General features: G+C 45.5%; 1 protein-coding gene across 3 annotated transcripts in view; it reads right to left on the bottom strand.

The window, feature by feature from the left end:
• LOC126424764 (putative mediator of RNA polymerase II transcription subunit 12) overlaps window positions 1-20,963 on the bottom strand; it is a 454,189-nt gene that overhangs the window by 340,578 nt on the left and 92,648 nt on the right. The gene's annotated exons all lie outside the window — the stretch shown is intronic.

Here is a 20,963-nt window from a genome sequence, read left to right on the forward strand (position 1 = left end):
ATAGGCATGCGTATTTAAATGTATAATACAACTAGCGTCTGGCGAAGTTGTTAGATCGGTTATTGCTGCTACAATGGCAGGTAATCAAGATTTAAGTGAGTCTGATTGTGATGGGATAGTCGGTACACAAAGCGATGGGACACAGCACCTCCGAGATACCGATGACGTGGGGATTTTCCAGTATGACCATTTGACTAGTGTACCGTGAATACTAGGAATCCGGTAAAAGATCAAATCTCCGACATCACTGCGGCTGGAAAAAATCCTGCAAGAACGGGACCAACGACGACTGAAGAGAGTCGTTCCAGGTGACAGAAGTGCAACCCTTCCGCATATTCCTGCAGACTTCAATGCTGGCCCATCAACAAGTGTCGGCGTCCGAACCATTTAACGAAACATCATCGACATGGGCTCTTGGAGCTGAAGGACCGCTGGTGTTTTACACCTTACCTGGGCCCCTCAACACCGACATTCGACTGTTGATGAGTGGAAGCATTTTGCCTGGTCGGACGAGTTTCGTTTCAAATTGTATCTAGCAGATGGACGTGTACGGGTATGGAGACAACCTCATGAATCCAAGGACCCTGCATGTCAGCAGGGGACTGTTCAAGCTGGTGGAGGCTCTGTAATTGTATGGGCCGTGTTGAATTGGAGTGATATGCGTCCCCTGATACGCCTACATACGACTCTGACAGGTGAAACATACGTAAGTATCCTGTCTGGTCACCTACATCCTTTCATGTCCATTGTGCACTCCGACGAACTTGGACAATTTCAACAGGACAATGCTACACCTCACACATCCAGAATTGCTACAGAGGGACTCCGGAACACTCTTCTGAGTTTAAACACTTCCGCTGCCCAATAAACTGCCAGACATGAACATTATTGAGCACATCTGGGATATCTTCCAAACTTGCTGTTCAGAAGAGATTTCCACCCCCTCGTACTCTTATGGGTTTATGGACAGCCATGCAGGATTCATGGTGTCATTTCCCTCCAGCACAACTTCTGACGCTAGTCGAATCCGTACCACGTTGTGTTGTGGCACTTCTACGTGCTCACGGGGGCCCTACACGATCAGTTTCTTTGGCTCTTCAGTGTATATACTACCAGGCCTGGTAACAATACTGATAACCAACAATACAGTTGCACTGGGGTGACCAGTCTACCTGTCACACAGACTCTACGCACTCGCCGGACGGTTGGCACGCGTACGAAGTTCTTCTGGGTGCGCCACCATTCTGTCAGCCAGGGTATGAACTCACATTCAGTTTCTCAGCCGTTGGACAAAGAATGGCATTTTGAAATGTAGGTTATTAACTTAATGTGTGTGCGTGTGGGGGAGGGGGGGGGAGAGAGAGAGAGAGAGAGAGAGAGAGAGAGAGAGAGAGAGAGAGAGAGAGAGAGAGATCTATTGGAAAATGACTAGGCAATTCGGTCTAAGGCGCTGCAGTCATGAACTGTGCGGCTGGTCCCGGCGGAGGTTCGAGTCCTTAGGGACTCATAACCTTAGCAGTTAAGTCCCATAGGATATCTCACACATTTGAACATTTTGACTAGGCAATTATCAGTTTTAGCAGCCTCCAAAGATAACTTAGAGAAATCCGTACACTTGGTGAACAAATTTCCAACAGACGCGATTTCAAAATCTGCGTAGCCAAAATCACGATTAAGTTATTTCGAGAAAAAGAATAAAGGTTAGGATTTAAAGCCTTGGCAATATCGAGGTCATTAAAGACTGAGCAGAAGCTCGGCGATGTTTCACAAATGTTCTTCTGTTGTACAGGAGCGAAGTGAGAGTGCAGAAATAAATCTGTAACAGACATCGTTCATGAATGTAGAAATAAATTATTTAATTGTGCGTCGGGAATGGCCGAAAATGTGTACCATACTTAGCTCTACGTTTTAACCGCTTCCCTTGCGAACATTCAGTGGGATGTTCTCGGGAAGAGATGACTTGAATGGCTTATACGACTGAACACGTGAAAAAGAAAAAGAAGAGACGGTGTATGGAGACAGATATACAATGAGGCGACGTAAGTGATGGGATAGCGATATCCACATATACAGTGCATTGGCGGTGCTGTCATTTGAGCTCAGGTTATTCATGTTAAAAGATTTCCGACGTGATTATGGCCACACGGCGAAAATTAACACACTTTGAATGCAGAATGGCAGTTGGAACGACACACATGGGACATTCCACTTCGAAAATCGTTAGGGAATTCAATATGCCGAGATCGTCAGCGTCAAGAGAGTGCCGAGAATATCAAATTTAATGTATCACCTCTCACCACTGGCAACGCACTCGCCGACGGCCTTCACTTAACAAAATGAGGCACAACGGCCTATATTACAAGCTCCTAAAAATGGGGGTACCAGCGAAGATCACCACACTCTTATCGAACATCCTCGAAAATCGCCCATCCAAGGTCGTCGTCAACGATGCGGAATCAGACCCTTTTATGCCAAAAGCGGGAGTCCCACAGGGAGCCATCATATGTCCCCTGCTATATACATTGTACACGACAGACATCCCACTACCCAACAACTGGAACGAGGGTGTGACATTGTACGCGGACGACAACTCACAAACTCAAGACTACCTATCCCTACTATGAAGCCTAACGCTGCCAAGACACAACTTATTCTGTTAAAACACAAACGAGCCCGCACGCGCAGACGGAACCAAGAAGACTGCAGGTTACAACTATGGGGACAAACCATAAAAGCGAAAGACACGGCAAGATATCTGGGCATTACACTCGACAAATATATGTCATGGGAGGCACACTCTAGAGACATCACGACAAAAGCCAAAACAAGACTAAACGTACTTCGCCTACTCAGAGGCAGAACAAACGGAGCCAAAAGGGATACAATGATCTACACCTACAAAGCTTTTGTCCGCCCCATACTGGAATATGCCGCACCGGTATAGATGGCGAACAAAACAGTGACACGGAGGATAATGGCAACAGAAAGGAAAATACTAAGGATAGCAGGCCAGATGAACCCCAGGACACGAAATGAATTAGTATACAGAAACGCACAAGTGCACTCCCTAAGGAAAAAATGGATCAAATGGCTCTGAGCACTATGGGACTTAACATCTATGGTCATCAGTCCCCTAGAACTTAGAACTACTTAAATCTAACTAACCTAAGGACAGCACACAACACCCAGTCATCCCGAGGCAGAGAAAATCCCTGACCCCGCCGGGAATCGAACCCGGGAACCCGGGCATGGGAAGCGAGAACGCTACCGCACGACGACGAGCTGCGGACCCCCCTAAGGAAAAGATGGCTAGAATTAACTGCTAAAATCGGCACCAACAGATTGCACAATAGAACAGCCACAACAGACATTTTACTAAGAAATTACACCGTTCTGAGATACCCACAAAAAAATACCCCTATCCGCCTATAGTAATCAAAACAAGCATAAAGGCAATGGATGCGAATTCAGCAACAAACTTGACTGACGATGACATACAACAGGACATGATAAAACACCTACAGGACGAAGAATCTGAAGAGGAAGACGACACATAAAACAAGAATGAAAATCACGACCACACACTAACAAGACACCAAAGAAGAGAAAACAACAAAACACAAGAAAGAGAAGCTTCAACAGATCCTTGCTGAGGTTTTAGAGATGTTTCCCTCAGCACTCTGGCAAATGCCAGGATCTCAATACCCTCCCACGCGACAGAAAGCGATAACATACGAGATCAGAATCAGAATAAGATGAGGAAACCCAAACCCCATTTCTCAAAATAAAAAGTTAATATAAGGCACAAAAGAGCAATAGGCTCTCCATGTGCCCGCCTCACTCCCTCAGAGTGAGGAATGGGGGAAAAAAAGCCTTAACGACCGGGAGGAGCGGCGTTTGTGTACAATTGTCAGTGTCAACAGACAAGCGACACTGCGAAAAACAATCGCAGAAATCAATGTGCGACGTGCCACGAACGTAACCGTTAGAACTGTGCAGCTCAGCTTGGCGTCAATGGTCTGTGGCAGCAGACGACCGACCCGAGTGGCTTTGCTGACAGCACGACGTCGCCTGCAGCGCCTCTCCTGGACTCCCGACCGCATCGGTTGGACTCAGCGCGACTGAAAAACTGTGGCCTGACCAGACGAGTCTCGATCTCAGTTGGTAAGAGCTGATGGCAAGGTTCGAGTGTGGGGCGCACACCCCACGAAGCCGTGGGCACAAGTTGCCAACAAGGCACTGTGCAAGCTGGTGCGGGCTCCGAAATGGTGTGGGCCGTGTTGACACGGAATTGCCTGGGTCTTGGTTAGGTTCGGCTACTTCGAGACCATTTGTAGCGATCCGTGCACTTCCTCTTCCAAAACAACTATCGAATTTTTATGGATGACATCTCTGGGACACAATTGCTCGCTAATTGTTTGAAGAACAGTCTGGACAATTCGGGCGAATGGTGTGGCCACCAAAATTGCCCAACGCGAATTCCATCGAACATTTAAGTGGCACAGTCGAGGTGTCAGTACGCGTGCAAAATCCTGCGGCGGCAACACTGTCGCAATTAGGGGCGACTACATAGTCAGCATGGCTCAGCATGTCTGCAGGAAACATCCGACGACATGTTGAGTCCATGTCGGGCAAAGAGAGGTCCGACACGATGTTAGCAGGTACCCCACCCCGTAACTTTTATCATCTCGGTGTACTTTTCTTTCGATGCACCCACAGCGGGGAGATACTCAAGGACGTGGAACACGCCATAAACAAATTTATTATACATTCCGCACGCTTCCTTTTGGTCAAATTGTGCAGTATCCGGTTTACTGATTAAGAGTACATAATTAATGATTTTGAAAAAAATACGAATCTTGGGGTAGGTGTAATTAGAAGGAAAATTATGACAGTGATGAACTTGATAGTGTTCCTCGACTAACCTGCGTCGTCGAACAAATTTCTGATTGAGAAAACGTGGAATCCGCAAACATTCTCCAGCGGATAGATAGTACACTACTGGCCATTGAAATTGCTACACCACCAAGATGACGTGCTACAGACGCGAAATTTAACCGACAGGAAGAAGATGCTGTCATATGCAAATGATTAGCTTTTCAGAGCATTCACACAAGGTTGGCGCCGGTGGCGACACCTACAACGTGCTGACATGAGGAAAGTTTCCAACCGATTTCTCATACAATAGCAGTTGACCGGCGTTGCATGGTGAAATGTTGTTGTGCTGCCTCGTGTAAGAAGGAGAAATGCGTACCATCACATTTCCGACTTTGATAAAGGTCGGATTGTAGCTTACCACGACTGCGGTTTATCGTATCGCGACACTGCTGCTCGCGTTGGTCGAGATCCAATGACTGTTAGCAGAATATGGAATCAGTGGTTTCAGGAGCGTAATACGGAACGCCGTGCTGAATCCCAACGGCCTCGTACCACTAGCAGTCGAGATGACAGGCATCTTATCCACCGGGCTGTAACGGATCGTGCAGCCACGTCTCGATCCCTGAGTCAACGAACAGTTCGACGACGTTTGCAGCAGCATAGACCATGAACTCGGAGACCGTGGCTGCGGTTACCCTTGACGCTGCATCACAGACAGGAGCGCCTGCGATGGTGTACTCAACGACGAACCTGGGTGTACGAATGGCTAAACGTCATTTTTTCGGATGAATCCAGGTTCTGTTTACATCACCGTCATGGTCGCATCCGTGTTTGGCGACATCGCGGTGAACGCACATTGGAAGCGTGTATTCGTCATCGCCATACTGGCGTATCACCCGGCGTGATGGTATGGGGTGCCATTGGTTACACGTGTCGGTCACCTCTTGTTCGCACTGACGGCACTTTGAACAGTGGACGTTACATTTCAGTTGTGTTACGACCCGTGGCTTTACGCTCCATTGGATCCCTGCGAAACCCTACATTTCAGCAGGATAATGTACGACCGCATGTTGCAGTTCCTGTACGGGCCCTTCTGGATACAGAAAATGTGCGACTGCTGCCCTGGCTAGCACATTCTCCACATCTCTCACCAATTGAAAACGTCTGGTCAATGGTGGCCGAGCAACTGGCTCGTCACAATACGCCAGTCACTACTCTTGATGAACTGTGGTATCGTGTTGAAGCTGCATGGGCAGCTCTACCTGTACACGTCATCCAACCTCTGTTTGACTCAACGCCCAGGCGTATCAAGGCCGTTATTACAGCCAGAGGTGGTTGTTGTGGGTACTGATTTCTCAGGATCTATGCACCCAAATTGCGTGAAAACGTAATCACATGTCAGTTCTTGTATAATATATTTGTCCAATGAATACCCGTTTATCATCTGCATTTCTTCGTGGTGTAGCAATTTTAATGGCCAGTAGCGTAATACCTACGAACCGGGATTTTTTTAATTTCTTCAAGAATTGTCTTTCGGTATGTGTCCATACGGCCATCTTAACAGTGGAACATACGACAGTGTGTTTCGCCAATTGCGAACATAAATCACAACCAAGCCGTACCGTGGTACGAACTTGCTTATGTTTAAACTTGTTATATTACGCCATGTGGGTGACTTTCTTGTCATTTATCACGGTACGAAGATAGACCAACACGACAGCCAGTCGCCGAGCGGGGAAAATATCTCGGATCGGCCAAGAATCGAACCCGGGCCCCTTCGGTTAGCAATCCGCCGCGCTGTTCCCGCAGCCACCGTTACGAACCGAGAGTAAAGAAGCTGAGTGGCGTGGATAGGGACACAGCATCCAAGGAAAAGTATCGTTGTCTTAAGAGTATTGATACATTGAGGAATCCATAATTACCTTTGATAAAAGGATATCTGGACAGCACATTCTTTAATTTACGCCGGTCTTCCGTACAAACAGACATGTACTTATAGTAACAAATATGTAACGCTCTATTCACTAATTATCTTGTTAAGTAAATAATGCTTCCTTGCTGGTTTGATGCAGCTCTCCACGTCATAGGCTGTCCTGTGCAAGACTCTTCATCTTTGCATAATTATTGCAGTCTATATATGCATTTCAAAGTGCTTACTGTATCCATGCCTTGAGCGCCACCTAAAATTTTTATCCACCTGATCTTCAACGTTCTTCTGTAACACCTTTCGGAAGCCTCTTGACTTGTCTGGGCTTCTAATTCGTCCACATTTCACTTCCGTACAAGGTTAGGCTCCAGACAAATCCCTTCAGAAAAGACTTCCTAACATTTAAATTTATATTCGACATTAACACTTTTATGTTTTTCTGTAACGCTCTTCTTGCCACAGCCAGTCTGCATGGGTCAGTACTAGGGCTGTTGAACAATTAACGATATATCGATACTTTTCCGGAAAATACCGGTATTTATAGGCGATTGTATATTTGCCGATATATCGAAATGTCAACGTAGAAAGCTGATATTTTTATTTTATATTATTTTTATCGCAACTTTCGATACATATTTGTAATTACACTTTTAAAATTGTAGTAGAACATAATTTTACTTTCACTGGGTGGACTCGTACTGCTTTTTGAGCTTTCATCACGTCCACGTCTCTTTGACTGTGTGAAGCACAAAGTAGTCCGACTGCACTGGGTGGGGCTGAGGGGGGGGGGGGGGGGGGCTCAATGGAATAAGATTTGCGATATAGTGAAATAGCACACCATTTGCGTTAAAAAGAGTTTTTAACGGAACTAGTGCGCTATTTCTTCACATCGACATCCTTCAAAAACATTTGCTGAAAAACGATGAACAAAAACATAAATGACAAGATTGGTCTTTGCAGTGGGCGGAGACGAGGGAAATGCTGACGTAGCCGGCACTCAGTGGGCTAGTAACAGAAACTTCAACTTTTAGTTTCACCACGCTATCTATAAACTGCGACTGCTAGCTCGCTGCCGTTTGCAAAAATGAAGAAACAGGCAAGTCAGCATGAAGTGTTCCGGACACATCCCATGTGTGACGAAACCGAACGACGGTCGCTTCGGACGCCTTTTATTTTGCCACTTACATGCAGTTATCATTGTTAGCGAAGTGGTTATCACCAAGCATGAAGGTGCATAGTTTTGCTTATTCTTCTTGCTTTAAGGGAGATAGGCAGGCTGCTAGTTTGTTGATTTACAATCTAATAATAAATCAATGCTTAAATACGCGGCTCTAAAATCAACATTATATTTACAATGTCTGCCGATATTTTTATAGGCCCGTACGTCGACAGTTTTTCCGCCGATACATCTATACATTTTTCGACACATCGAGGGCCGGAAATGATACTGCTTTTAAATGTAGATATATCAGATTCCCCATATTTTTAAAAATATCAACAGCCCCAGTCGTTACTGAGTAATAACGCAACTACGATTTATTCGGTTTCTTGCTACGATTGTCGTTGTTTCCGTGGAACTAGCTTCATATCTCTGAATAAGCCTGTAATGTGCTACCACCAACAGCTGTATGTCGAAACAGAGGGAAATGCAACAAACCTGAGATTCAAAAGCCCTGTGACGTGGTTGCCGTCATTGCGGAAACAGCTCAGTACAGACTCGTCCTGCCGCTGTTCCATTCTATTTAGCGAACTAAAACACGAGGTGCACGTCGGTCAACTTTTCATCACTAAACCTGTACCTATTGCTGTCTATCACTGCTAAAGTACAACTCCCACTGCCGGGAAAAACGAACGGGAGACAGAACCAAACAGTACTCTACACAAGTTACAGGGCTTGGGGAAGAGGAAAGTGGGCGTTACTGCCGTATAACAGCAGGCACCGAGGGTGAGTGGCACATGGTTGTCTCCAGTATACATCTACATCTATATCCATACTCCGCAAGCCACCTGACGGTGTGTGGCGGAGAGTACTTTGAGTACCTCTATCGGTTCTTCCTTCTATTCCAGTCTCGGTCGTGGAAAGAAAGATTGTCGGTATGCCTCTGTGTGGGCTCTAATCTCTCTGGTTTTATCCTTATGGTGTCTAAGCGAGATATACGTAGGAGGGAGTAATATACTGCTTCACTCCTCGGTGAAGGTATGTTCTCGAAACTTCAACAAAAGCCCGTACCGAGCTACTGAGCGTCTCTCCTGCAGAGTCTTCCACTGGAGTTTATCTATCATCTCCGTAATGCTTTCGCGATTGATAAATGATCCTGTAACGAAGCGCGCTGCTCTCCGTTGGATCTTCTCTCTCTCTTATATCAACCATATCTGGTACGGATCCCACACCGGTGAGAAGTATTCAAGAAGTGGGCGAACAGGTGTACTGTAACCTACTTCCTTTGTTTTCGGATTGCATTTCCTTAGGATTCTTCCAATGAATCTCAGTCTGGCATCTGCTTTACCGACGATTAATTTTATATGGTCATTCCATTTTAAATCACTCCTAATGCGTACTCCCGGATAATTTATGGAATTAACTGCTTCCAGTTGCTGACCTGCTATATTGCAGCTAAATGACAAAGGATCTTTCGTTCTATGTATTCGCAGCACATTACAGTTGTCTACATTGAGATTCAATTGCTACTCCCTGCACCAAGCGTCAATTCGTTGCAGAGCCTCCTGCATTTCAGTACAATATTCCATTGCTACAATCTCTCGATATACCACAGCAAGACACGTAGTCAAGAGACACTGCGCATTCCGTCAACATTAACACTGTTATTCAGTGGAGTTCCGTTTCAGGCTGTACGCTGGTTGAATAGAAGTGTCCAGCCATCACAGCAGTTACGGTAACAGCAGTAAGAAGAAATAATGTGTGCTACAAGTAGAGGGGAAAGAGACATTTACTGCGTTGCACGGCTCCAGAAACAGCTGTCTATAGCAAACCGTTCATACTGTTTGTGCAAGTTGTATGGCTCAACTTGCTTAAAACTGTTTTCTTGTGAGATCGTCAGGATACCTTCTGAAGCGTTTGGAAGTTATAATTCTCACGAATACTCACGGCTGTCTGCCCATCTGCTTCTTTTAACTGGTAAGCGTGTGTGTGGGTAGACTTATGGAAGTTCATCGCGCGCACTGCACTTAACTGCTGCGACTGGCACACCACTGGCCAAAAGGCCACCTGCCTACTGACTGTGATAACAGCGGGAGCCGCTGGTGTCTCATGTCTGGGGAACGTCCCAGGTGAGTCAAATGGAGCCGCTCTGGTCGAATGTCTCAGACGAGCACGCAGGTTCCATCACGCAGGTTCAACATGGGAGGGGAAGTATCCGGCAAAATCTTACCAAAACTCCTTTGGGGGGAGGAAGCGGCGACAATGAAAATCTCACGTCAACATTTTAAATCAGAGAATATACAGGGTAGTCCATTGATAGTGACCGGGCTAAAAATCGCACGAAAGAAGCGTCAAACGACAAAAACTACAAAGAACGAAACTTGTCTAGCTTGAAGGGGGAAACCAGATGGCGCAATGATTGGCCCACTAGATGGCGCTGCCATTGGTCAGACGGATATAAACTGCGTTTTTTAAATAGGAACCCTCATTTTTTTATTACATATTCGTGTAGTATGTAAAGAAATATGAATGTTTTATTTGGACCACTTTTTTTTTCTTTGTGATAGATGGCGCTGTAATAGTCACAAACATATGGCTCACAATTTCAGACGAACAGTTGGTAACAGGTAGGTTTTTCAAATTAAAATACAGAACGTAGATACGTTTGAACATTTTATTTCGGTTGTTCCAATGTGATACATGTACCTTTGTGATCTTATCATTTCTGAGAACGCATGCTGTTACAGCGTGATTACCTGTAAATACCACATTAATGCAATAAATGCTCAAAACGATGTCCGTCAACCTCAATGCATTTGGCAATACGTGTAACGACATTCCTCTCAACAGCGAGTAGTTCGCCTCCCGCAATGTTCGCACACGCACTGACAATGCGCTGACGCATGTTGTCAGGCGTTGTCGGTTGATCACGGTGGCAAATATCCTTCAACTTTCCCCACAGAAAGAAATCCGGGGACGTCAGATCCGGTGAACGTGCTTCGACGACCAATCCACCTGTCATGAAATATGCTATTCAATACCGCTTCAACTGCGCGCGAGCTATGTGCCGGACATCCATCATGTTGGAAGTACATCGCCATTCTGTCATGCAGTGAAACATCTTGTAGTAACATCGGTAGAACATTACGTAGGAAATCAGCATACAGTGCACCATTTAGATTGCCATCGATAAAATGGGGGCCAATTAACCTTCCTCAAACAATGCCGCACCATACATTAACCAGCCATGGTCGCTGATGTTCCACTTGTAGCAGCCATCTTCGATTTTCCGTTGCCCAGTAGTGCATATTATGCCGGTTTACGTTACCGCTGTTGGCGAATGACGCTTCGTCGCTAAATAGAATCGTCCCGTAATTTCTCTTGTGGCCAGTGGCAGAACTGTGCACGACGTTCGAAGTCGTCGCCATGCAATTCCTGGTGCATAGAAATATGGTACGGGTGCAGTCGATGTTGATGCAGCATTCTCAACACCGACGTTTTTGAGATTCCCGATTCTCGCGCAGTTTGTCTGCTACTGATGTTGCCAGCAGTGTTCCACTAAGGGAGGCGCCACCTCCCTGTCTTTGAGGGCAGCAACTGTGATGGGCGGCGCATGCGCCGTGTACTGAACGGTGCCCTATATAGGACGTCGATTTGCAGCCTGGCGTCAGTTCTCAGCGGGAATCATCAGCAGAAGCAGAATTTTCCGTAAGATGGCGACCAGCTGGACCGCCGAAATATCGAGTCAAGTTGATTTTAGGATCCGCCAGCAAACCCGAAGAGACTTTCAAGTTTCTAAGCTGTTCAGCCAATTTTAACGGAAGATCTGACCATGTGTCGAGTCTTCACAAAATTCATTCCGTATGTGTTGTCACGTGACCAGAGACAATATCGACTTGGAAGTGTGCCAAGAACTGATTAATCGGACTAAAAATGACCCAGATTTGTTAAATAGGGTAATTACAGGTGACGAATCGTGGGTATATGGATATGGTCCGGAATCCAAAGTGCAGTCTTCGCAGTGGAAGACTCCAGTTCACTATGACTGAAAAAAGCACGGCAAAGTTGGTCGAAGGTGAAGACAATGTTGGTGACTTTTTTCGATTCTGCCAGTATTGTGCATCATTAATTTACACCTGGAGGACAGACAATTAACCAGGAATACTACAAATGTGTTCTCGAGCGCTTGCGCTAAAAGGTGTGGAAGAAAATGCTTGCACTGTGGACAGACAAGAGTTGGGTGCTACACCATGACAATTCTCCGGCTCATCGTGCCTTCTCCATAGTTGAATTTTTGACCAAATTCAAAATTCCTGTGCTTCCTCAACCGCCATATTCCCCCGATTTGGCTCCTGCGGAATTCTACCTGTTCCCTAAACTGAAATTTTCACTTAAAGGGAAGCGATTTGACTCGGCTGAAGACATACAGGCAAATACGGAGAGCATCCTTAACACACTTCAGGAAAAAAAAAATTCCAGGAGTGTGGAGTCGGTGTGTTCAGTCAGAAGAGGACTATTTTGAAGGACATGCATCACAGTAGCATGGAAGTACCACCATTGTACAATTAAAAGCCTATTCTTAAAACTTTCCAATCGCACCTCGTATACCAAAATATAGAAAATATTTCAAACGTAATGAGAAAAATAAGACTCATGTTTTTTGGACATATGTTTCTAATGCAAGACAGTAGATTAACTAATAAGATTTTCAAATATCTGTAGGGTAAGAAGTCCACAAAAAGTTGGGTCAACGAAGTACAAAATGATTTAGAAAGAAACAATATAAAAATGGAAGATATAAACAACAGAGAAGCCATACGGGAAAAAGTACTGAAACCGGAAGGATTGCAAGGCAGAGTAGCTAAAAAGACTGGTTCAAAATGATCTGAAGACAGCAAGAAGAAACGCAGTGAACAGATGAAGCCATATTGGAAGAAAAGAAAAGAATGAAGAACTGAAATTGGAACATCGTCCTCAGATGGGCTATTCGCAATTTCTTTAAAAAAAAAAAAGCAAATTGAGATATGACGTTAATGGATGGAACCTTGCGAGCTTATTTTCACGAAAAGTAATTGATGATTTCGCTGAAATCCAGCTCCAGCAGCAAATCACTCTAAGTGACTGGGATAATTTTGATGGGCGGTTTTACTTCATCGTACTTCTCAGCAATTTTTGATAATTTTCGTTTTTGAAAAAGAGCTCTCTCCTGTGCAATTACCAACCACACTGTCAGTGTAATATCAATGTTTGGAAATGTAGCTCTGAAATTTTGATTGTCAAGTATCTGATAGTACTAAGCTCTTTAGAGTGGTCTTTTTGATACTCCGTTTTGTATAAATGTGTTAACGATACAAATTGAACCAACTCACTACCATGACCGGTTCTAAATCGTCTGTGAAACTTTACCAATTCTTCTGCAGCAGCAGACGAGAAATCGAAATATCGAACGGACAGCGTCGTATGCATGCAATCGTTCAGTAAGAGAGACGCATAGTTGATCGATCACTGGGATAAAACCTGACACTTCAAACATCTCTTTTGGTGACAGATCAGCTTCATCCTCTTGTACTTTATATAATCGAGCGGATTCAACCTCACATTTCTACTTCTGATACGCCACTGTACGTAGTGATCAGTATTTGACAATCCTTTAGCTGTGTCTTGGTATTTATCAAATTCGTCTCTTTTGGATTCAACAAACAATTTCAATGGTTCCAATGTAGCATCTCATTTCTAGCACTAATTGCTGTAAAATGTCGGTCCAAAAAATGGCAACTAGAGCTGTATTGAGACCACTGATCTTTTCCAGAAGATGCATTACTTCATTTATCATGATCCCTTTTTACTCCTTATCAGAAGATATGCTGGTTAGAACTCCTTTGATTTCGGAATAACCGTCCACAATGGCTCTCGTAGTTTCAGCATTTTTTCCTTTCGTTGTACTGTGAAGCCTCGCTTCATGGCAACTTTATTGATTTTACGTCGATGGTAAGTATCCTGCAGGTTTTGACTATGTGACCAAAAGTATCCGGACACCCCCCAAAAACATACGTTTTTCATATTAGGAGCATGGTGCTGCCACCTACAGCCAGGAACTCCATATCAGCGACCTCAGTAGTCATTAGACATCGTGAGAGAGCAGAATGGGGCGCTCGGTGGAACTCACGGACTTCGAACGTGGTCGGGTGATTGGGTGTCACTTGTGTCATACGTCTGTACGCGAGATTTCCTAAACGTCCCTACGTCCACTGTTTCCGATCTGATAGTGAAGTGGACACGTGAAGGGACACGTACAGCTCAAAAGCGTACAGGCCGACCTCGTCTGTTGACTGACGGAGACCTCCGACAGTTGAAGAGGGTCGTAATGTGTAACAGGCAGACATCCGTCCAGACCATCACACAGGAATTCCAAACTGCATCAGGAGACACTGCAAGTACTACGACAGTTAGGCGGGAGGTGAGCAAACATGGATTTCATGGTAAATGCCAAACGACGCCTCGCTTGCTGTAAGGAGCGTAAACATTGGACGACGGAACAGTGGAAAAATGTGTGGAGTGACCAATCACGGTACACAATGTGGCGATCCGATGGCAAGAATTGGGTATGGCGAATGCCCGGAGAACGTCATCTGCCAAACTGCGTAGTGCCAACAGTAAAATTCGGAGGCTATGGTGTTATGGTGTGGTCGTGTTTTTCATAGAGGGGGCTTGCACAACTTGTTGTTTTGCGTGGCACTAAGCACCCACTGTTGAAGAACAATTCGGGAATGGCGATTGCATCAATCAACACGATCGAGCACCTGTTCATAATGCACGACCTGTGGCACAGTAGTAACACGACAATAACATCGCTGTAATGGACTGGCCTGTGGCCTGCACAGAGACCCGACCTGAATCCTATAGGACACTTTTGGGATGTTTGGAACACCGACTTCATGCCAGGCCTCACCGACCGACATGAATACCTCTCCTCAGTACAGCACTCCGTGAAGAATGAGCTGCCATTCCCCAAGAAACCTTCCAGCACCTGACTGAACGTATGCCTGCGTGAGTGGAAGCTGCTATCAAGGCTAAAGGTGGCCCACCACCGTACTGTATTCCACCATTACCGATGGAGGGCGCCAGCCAGGTGTCCGGATACTTTTGATCACATAGTGTATGTGATATAAATAGTTGTATCTTTTGATTACAATGAATTAGAATTTTCACTATTTAGATCGCCAAAGGACGGTAGAACTTAATATATGACATAAATTACAACTCGATACGTCTACTTGTTCCTTAGAAGAAGTGTTCTTAACACCGTCAGAGAGAGACAGACAGCTGGATGGATAACAAAGTGGCCCCGTAAGTGTTCCGTTTTCGCCCATTAGGTACGGAACCCTAAAATTAACGAACTCAGTTAAATGAGATGGTGTATCAAATTATGAGAACACAAAAAGCGGTTATGAGTGCACATGGAAAATATAAAGAATAGAGAAGCTATGTACTATAACCTACTGAGTTATTGTATTCATATTAGAGATCACAATATTAATATAATAGTAATTAGATGTGTTCTTACAAGCCGACCTGGGTGGCCGAGTGGTTCTAGGCGCTACAGTCTGGAACCGCGCGACCACTACTGTCGCAGGTTCGAATCCTGCCTCGGGTATGGGTGTGTGTGATGTCCTTACGTTAGTTAGGTTTAAGTAGTTCTAAGTTGTAGGGGACTGATGACCTCAGAAGTTGAGTCCCACAGTGCTCAGAGCCATTTGAACCATTTTTTTTGTTCATACAAATTGAGAAGATAGAAGAATTTACATTTGTTACACTATGTTCCTTGACTCGCTTAAAATAATGTTTCTTGAACGTCTCAGATTCCTTGCAGCAAGCATGCAACGACCGACCGTACGGTCTTCAGTTCCTCATTGCGATTATTTTCTCCTTATACATTGGTCAACCCAAATGAGTAATAACATGCGATTAACGGATATTCTTCGATTTTTACTGAAATTAATTACACTACTGGCCATTAAAATTGTGACACCAAGAAGAAATGCAGATGATATATGAGTATTCATCGGACAAATATATTATTCTAGAACTGACATGTGATTACATTTTCACGCAATTTCGGTGCATAGATCCTGTAAAATCAGTACCGAGAACAACCACCTTTGGCCGTAATAACGGCCTTGATACGCTTGGGCATTGAGCCAAACAGAGCTTGGCTGGCGTGTACCGGTACAGCTGCTCATGCAGCTTCAACACGATACCACAGTTCATCAAGAGTAGTGACTGGCGCATTGTGACGAGCCAGTTGCTCGGCCACCATTGACCAGACGTTTTCAGTTGGTGAGGGATCTGAAGATTGTGCTGGCCAGGGCAGCAGTCGAACATTTTCTGTATCCAGAAAGGCCCGTACAGGACCTGTAACATGCGGTTGTGCATTATCCTGCTGAAACGTAGGGTTTCGCAGGGATCGAATGAAGGGAAAAGCCACGGGTCGTAACACATCTGAAATGTAACGTCCACTGTTCAAATTTGCCGCAATGTGAACAAGAGGTGACCGAGACGTGTAACCAGTGGCACCCCATACCATCACGCTGAGTGATACGCCAGTATGGCGATGACGAATACACGATTCCAATGCGCGTTCACTGCGATGTCGCCAAATACTGATGCGACCATCAGCATGCTGTAAACAGAACCTGGATTCATCCGAAAAAATGACGTTTTGCCATTCGTGCACCCAGGTTCGTCGTTGAGTACACCATCGCAGGCGCTCCTGTCTGTGATGCAGCGTCAAGGGTAACCGCAGCCACGGTCTCCGAGCTGATAGTCCATGCTGCTGCAAACGTCGTCGAACTGTTCATGCAGATGGTTGTGTTGCAAAAGTTCCCATCTGTTGACTCAGGGATCGAGACATGGTTGCACGATCTGTTACAGCCATGCGGATAAGATGCGTGTCATCTCGACTGCTAGTGATACGAGGCCGTTGGGATCCAGCACGGCGTTCCGTATTAGCCTCCTGAACCCACCGATTCCATATTCTAACAGTCATTGGATCTCGACCAACGCGAGCAGCAATGTAGCGATGCGATAAACCGCAATCGCGATAGGCTACAATCCAACCTTTATCAAAGTCGGAAACGTGATGGTACGCATTTCTCCTCCTTACACGAGGCATCACAACAACGTTTCACCAGACAACGCCGGTCAACTGCTGTTTGTGTATGAGAAATCGGTTGGAAACTTCCCTCATGTCAGCACGTTGTAGGTGTCGCCACCGGCGCCAACCTTGTGTGAATGCTCTGAAAAGCTAATCATTTGCATATCACAGCATGTTCTTCCTGTCGGTTAAATTTCGCGTCTGTAGCACAGCTTCGTGGTGTAGCAATTTTAATGGCCAGGAATGTAATTATTTATTTCGTATTTCTTTTATCCAGTGATGTACATGAATAACTGATATAATTTAGTTGTTTCAAAAAAATAATTATTTGCGTATCTAATTACATGTACAAAATAGATTCACATTGCTGTCATATATATTTTCGAGTCGGAAGCAGAATACTGCCGCTATCTCCCACTGGCGTACCCATTAAAATGTCAGTGCAAAATGGCACCTGCTTATCAGGGCTGGTTGACATACGAAAGCGTTAACAAAGTTTTTTTAATGTAATTTTGTATATTATTTGGTGTCATTAGTAAATTTGCGGGCCTTGCCGCCCCCCCCCCCCCCTCCTCACTCTCTCTCTTGCGGGAAATTGGGGCTGAAGCCCCAGTTGCCTTCCCCTAAATCTGGCCACGAACTGTTACTTTGACGTCTCCAGTCACACACGATGGGGCGCCGCTGGGCCTAAGAGCACTGTTCTACTCATCTCCCGACTCTGGAGTGATTCAAACAATTCCTACTGTGCTGCAGTTTTCTCTAACAGTAGCGTAAATAGAACGACTAAAACGGAATCATGCTTTGCTACTTCGACATCGTCATTCTGATCCTGTCTGCCTGTGGATGCTCAACTCAAAACAACCAGATTAATCAAGTGTTACTCGGTTAAAATACCTAGGATAGGTAATACAGCACGAGGAAGCTAAACACAGCTATGTTTCCCATCGCATAACTAACATAACGATATGTTGGAAAATGAAATAAAGTTCCCCTGCGACTAACGACCTCCGTACAACTCTGGACCCCAACCGCCGGGCTCTCATCCCCCCTAACTGGGGCGCTGCCTTATTCAAGAGTATGCCTGTAGCTTGAAATCCTGCGTGAAGTGGAGGCCTTGCCCGCGGCTCTCAGCCCCACTGTGACTCCTGCACCTTCGTGGTTCAGGACTCTCATTCCTCACAGCTCTCAACTCGCACGGCTCACGACACAAGGTGCTCACGGCTCACAAGATTGGTCGGTCGATTCAGGGGAGGGGACCAAACAGCGAGGTCATCGGTCCTACCGGATGAGGGAAGGAAGTCGGCCGTGCCCATTCACAGAAACCATCCCGCCTTTTGCCTGAAGCGATTTCAGGAAACCGTGGAAAACTCCCCAATCAGGATGGCCAGATGCGGGATTGAACCGTCGTCCTCGCGAATGCCAGTCCAGTGTGCCGAGCACTGCGCGACCTCGCTCGGTAGCTCATCAGACACGACTCCCATGCCCTGTGACAGCCATGACACGTGACCCACGTGACACTTGACTGCTTCACCCAGGCCTGCCGGCGTCGGGTTTCCAGGGCACACTCAGTGGTCCCTAGCCACTGCCGGTGCTGTGCTTTCACTGCACGCTGTCTTGGAAGAACGCTTGTTCACTTTCTCCACTCCAATGGCTGCAGATTTGCTACTTGTTTGGCAGGGATTACAGGTAGATTGGCAATGATCCTCGGTTATCGATATGGACTAGCTTGCTTTTTTTCGAGAGAACACATTATTATCTAACATGCAGGTACTAGAAATCCTTGTTTCAACTGAGTTTTATTCTGTAGCTGCTCACAGCCAGTGCTCGCATATTATGGAACAACGTTTGTATCAGCACTGATACAAAAACAGACATTATTGGCAAGCTGATGCCTACTGAATGGGAGAAACAAACCTAGTCCAGTGCAAAGATAACACCAAGATACTGAGCAACATGCTGTTGAGCCTGTGCTGAGCGTCAAGTAGCCCGCCTTCACTTACCCGAAATCAGCGTTACTTAAATACAGGGTGGTCCACTGATCGTGACCGGGCCAAATATCCCACGAAATAAGCGTCAAACGAAAAAACTACAAAGAACGAAACTTGTCTAACTTGAAGCGGGAAACCAGATGGCGCTATGGTTGGCCCGCTAGATGGTGCTGCCATAGGTCGTTTTTTAAACAGGAACCCCCATTTTTTATCACATATTCGTGTAGTACTTAAAGAAATATGAATGTTTTAGTTGGACCACTTTTTTCGCTTTGTGACAGATGGCGCTGTAATAGTCACAAAGTATAAGTACGTGGTATCACGTAACATTCCGCCAGTGCGGACGGTACTTGCTTCGTGATACACAATACCCCTGTTAAAACGGACCGTTTACCAATTGCGGAAAAGGTCGATATGGTGTTGATGTATGGCTATTGTGATCAAATTGCCCAACGGACGTGTGCTATGTATGTTGCTCGGTATCCTGGGCGACATCATCCAAGTGTCCGGACCGTTCGCCGGATAGTTACGTTATTTAAGGAAACAGGAAGTGTTCAGCCAAATGTGAAACGTCAACCACGACCTGCAACAAATGATGATCCCCAAGTAGGTGTTTTAGCCGCTGTCGCGGCTAATCTGGACAGACAAATTGCGCGAGAATCGGGAATCTCAAAAACGGCGGTGTTGAGAATGCTACAATCAACATCGATTGCACCTGTACCATATTTCTATGCACCAGGAATTGCATGTCGACGACTTTGAACGTCGTGTACATCAATATTACGGCCAACGCTGACCTTCCTTTTAATTTAACATAAATGGTCGTGGTGCACACAGCATTCCATGGTGTCGCCAATCAATTTTATTTCGGTTGTTCCAATGTGATATATGCACCTCTGTGAACTTATCATTTCTGAGAACGCATGCTGTTACAGCGTGATTGCATGTAAATACCACATTAATGCAATAAATTCTCAAAATGATGTCCATTTGGCAATACGTGTAACGACATTCCTTTCAGCAGCGAGTAGTTCGCCTTCCGTAATGTTCGCACACGCATTGACAATGCGCTGACGCATGTTGTCAGACGTTGTCGGTTGATCGCGATAGCAAATATCCTTTAAATTTCCCCACAGAAGGAAATCCGGCGACATCATATCCGCTGAACGTGTGCGGGCCATGGTATGGTGCTTCGACGACCAATCCACCTGTCATGAAATATGCTACTCAATTCCGCTTCAACTGCGCGCGAGCTATGTGCCGGATATCCATCATGTTGGAAGTACATGGCCATTATGTCATGCAGTGAAACATCTTGTAGTAACATCGGTAGAACATTACGTAGGAAATCAGCATACAATGCACCATTTAGATTGCCACCGATAAAATGGGGGCCAATTAACTTTCCTCAAACAATGCCGCGCCATACATTAACCAGCCAAGGTCGCTGATGTTCCACTTGTCGCAGCCATCGTGGATTTTCCGTTGCCCAATAGCGCATATTATGCCGGTTTACGTTACCGCTGATGGTGAATGACGCTTTGTCGCTAAATAGAACGCGTGCAGAAAATCTGTCATCGTCCCGTAATTTCTCTTGTGCCCAGTGGCAGAACTGTACACGACGTTCAAAGTCGTCGTCATGCAATTCCTGATGCATAGAAATATGGTACGGGTGCAATCGATATTGATGTAGCATTCTCAACACCGACGTTTTTGAGATTCCCGATTCTCGCGCAATTTGTCTGCTACTGATGTGCGGATTAGGCGCGACAGCAGCTAAAACACCTACTTGGGCATCATCATTTGTTGCAGGTCGTGGTTGACGTTTCACATGTGGCTGAACACTTCCTGTTTCCT

This window comes from Schistocerca serialis, chromosome 10 (assembly GCF_023864345.2).
Source record: "Schistocerca serialis cubense isolate TAMUIC-IGC-003099 chromosome 10, iqSchSeri2.2, whole genome shotgun sequence".
Classification (NCBI taxonomy): domain Eukaryota; kingdom Metazoa; phylum Arthropoda; class Insecta; order Orthoptera; family Acrididae; genus Schistocerca; species Schistocerca serialis.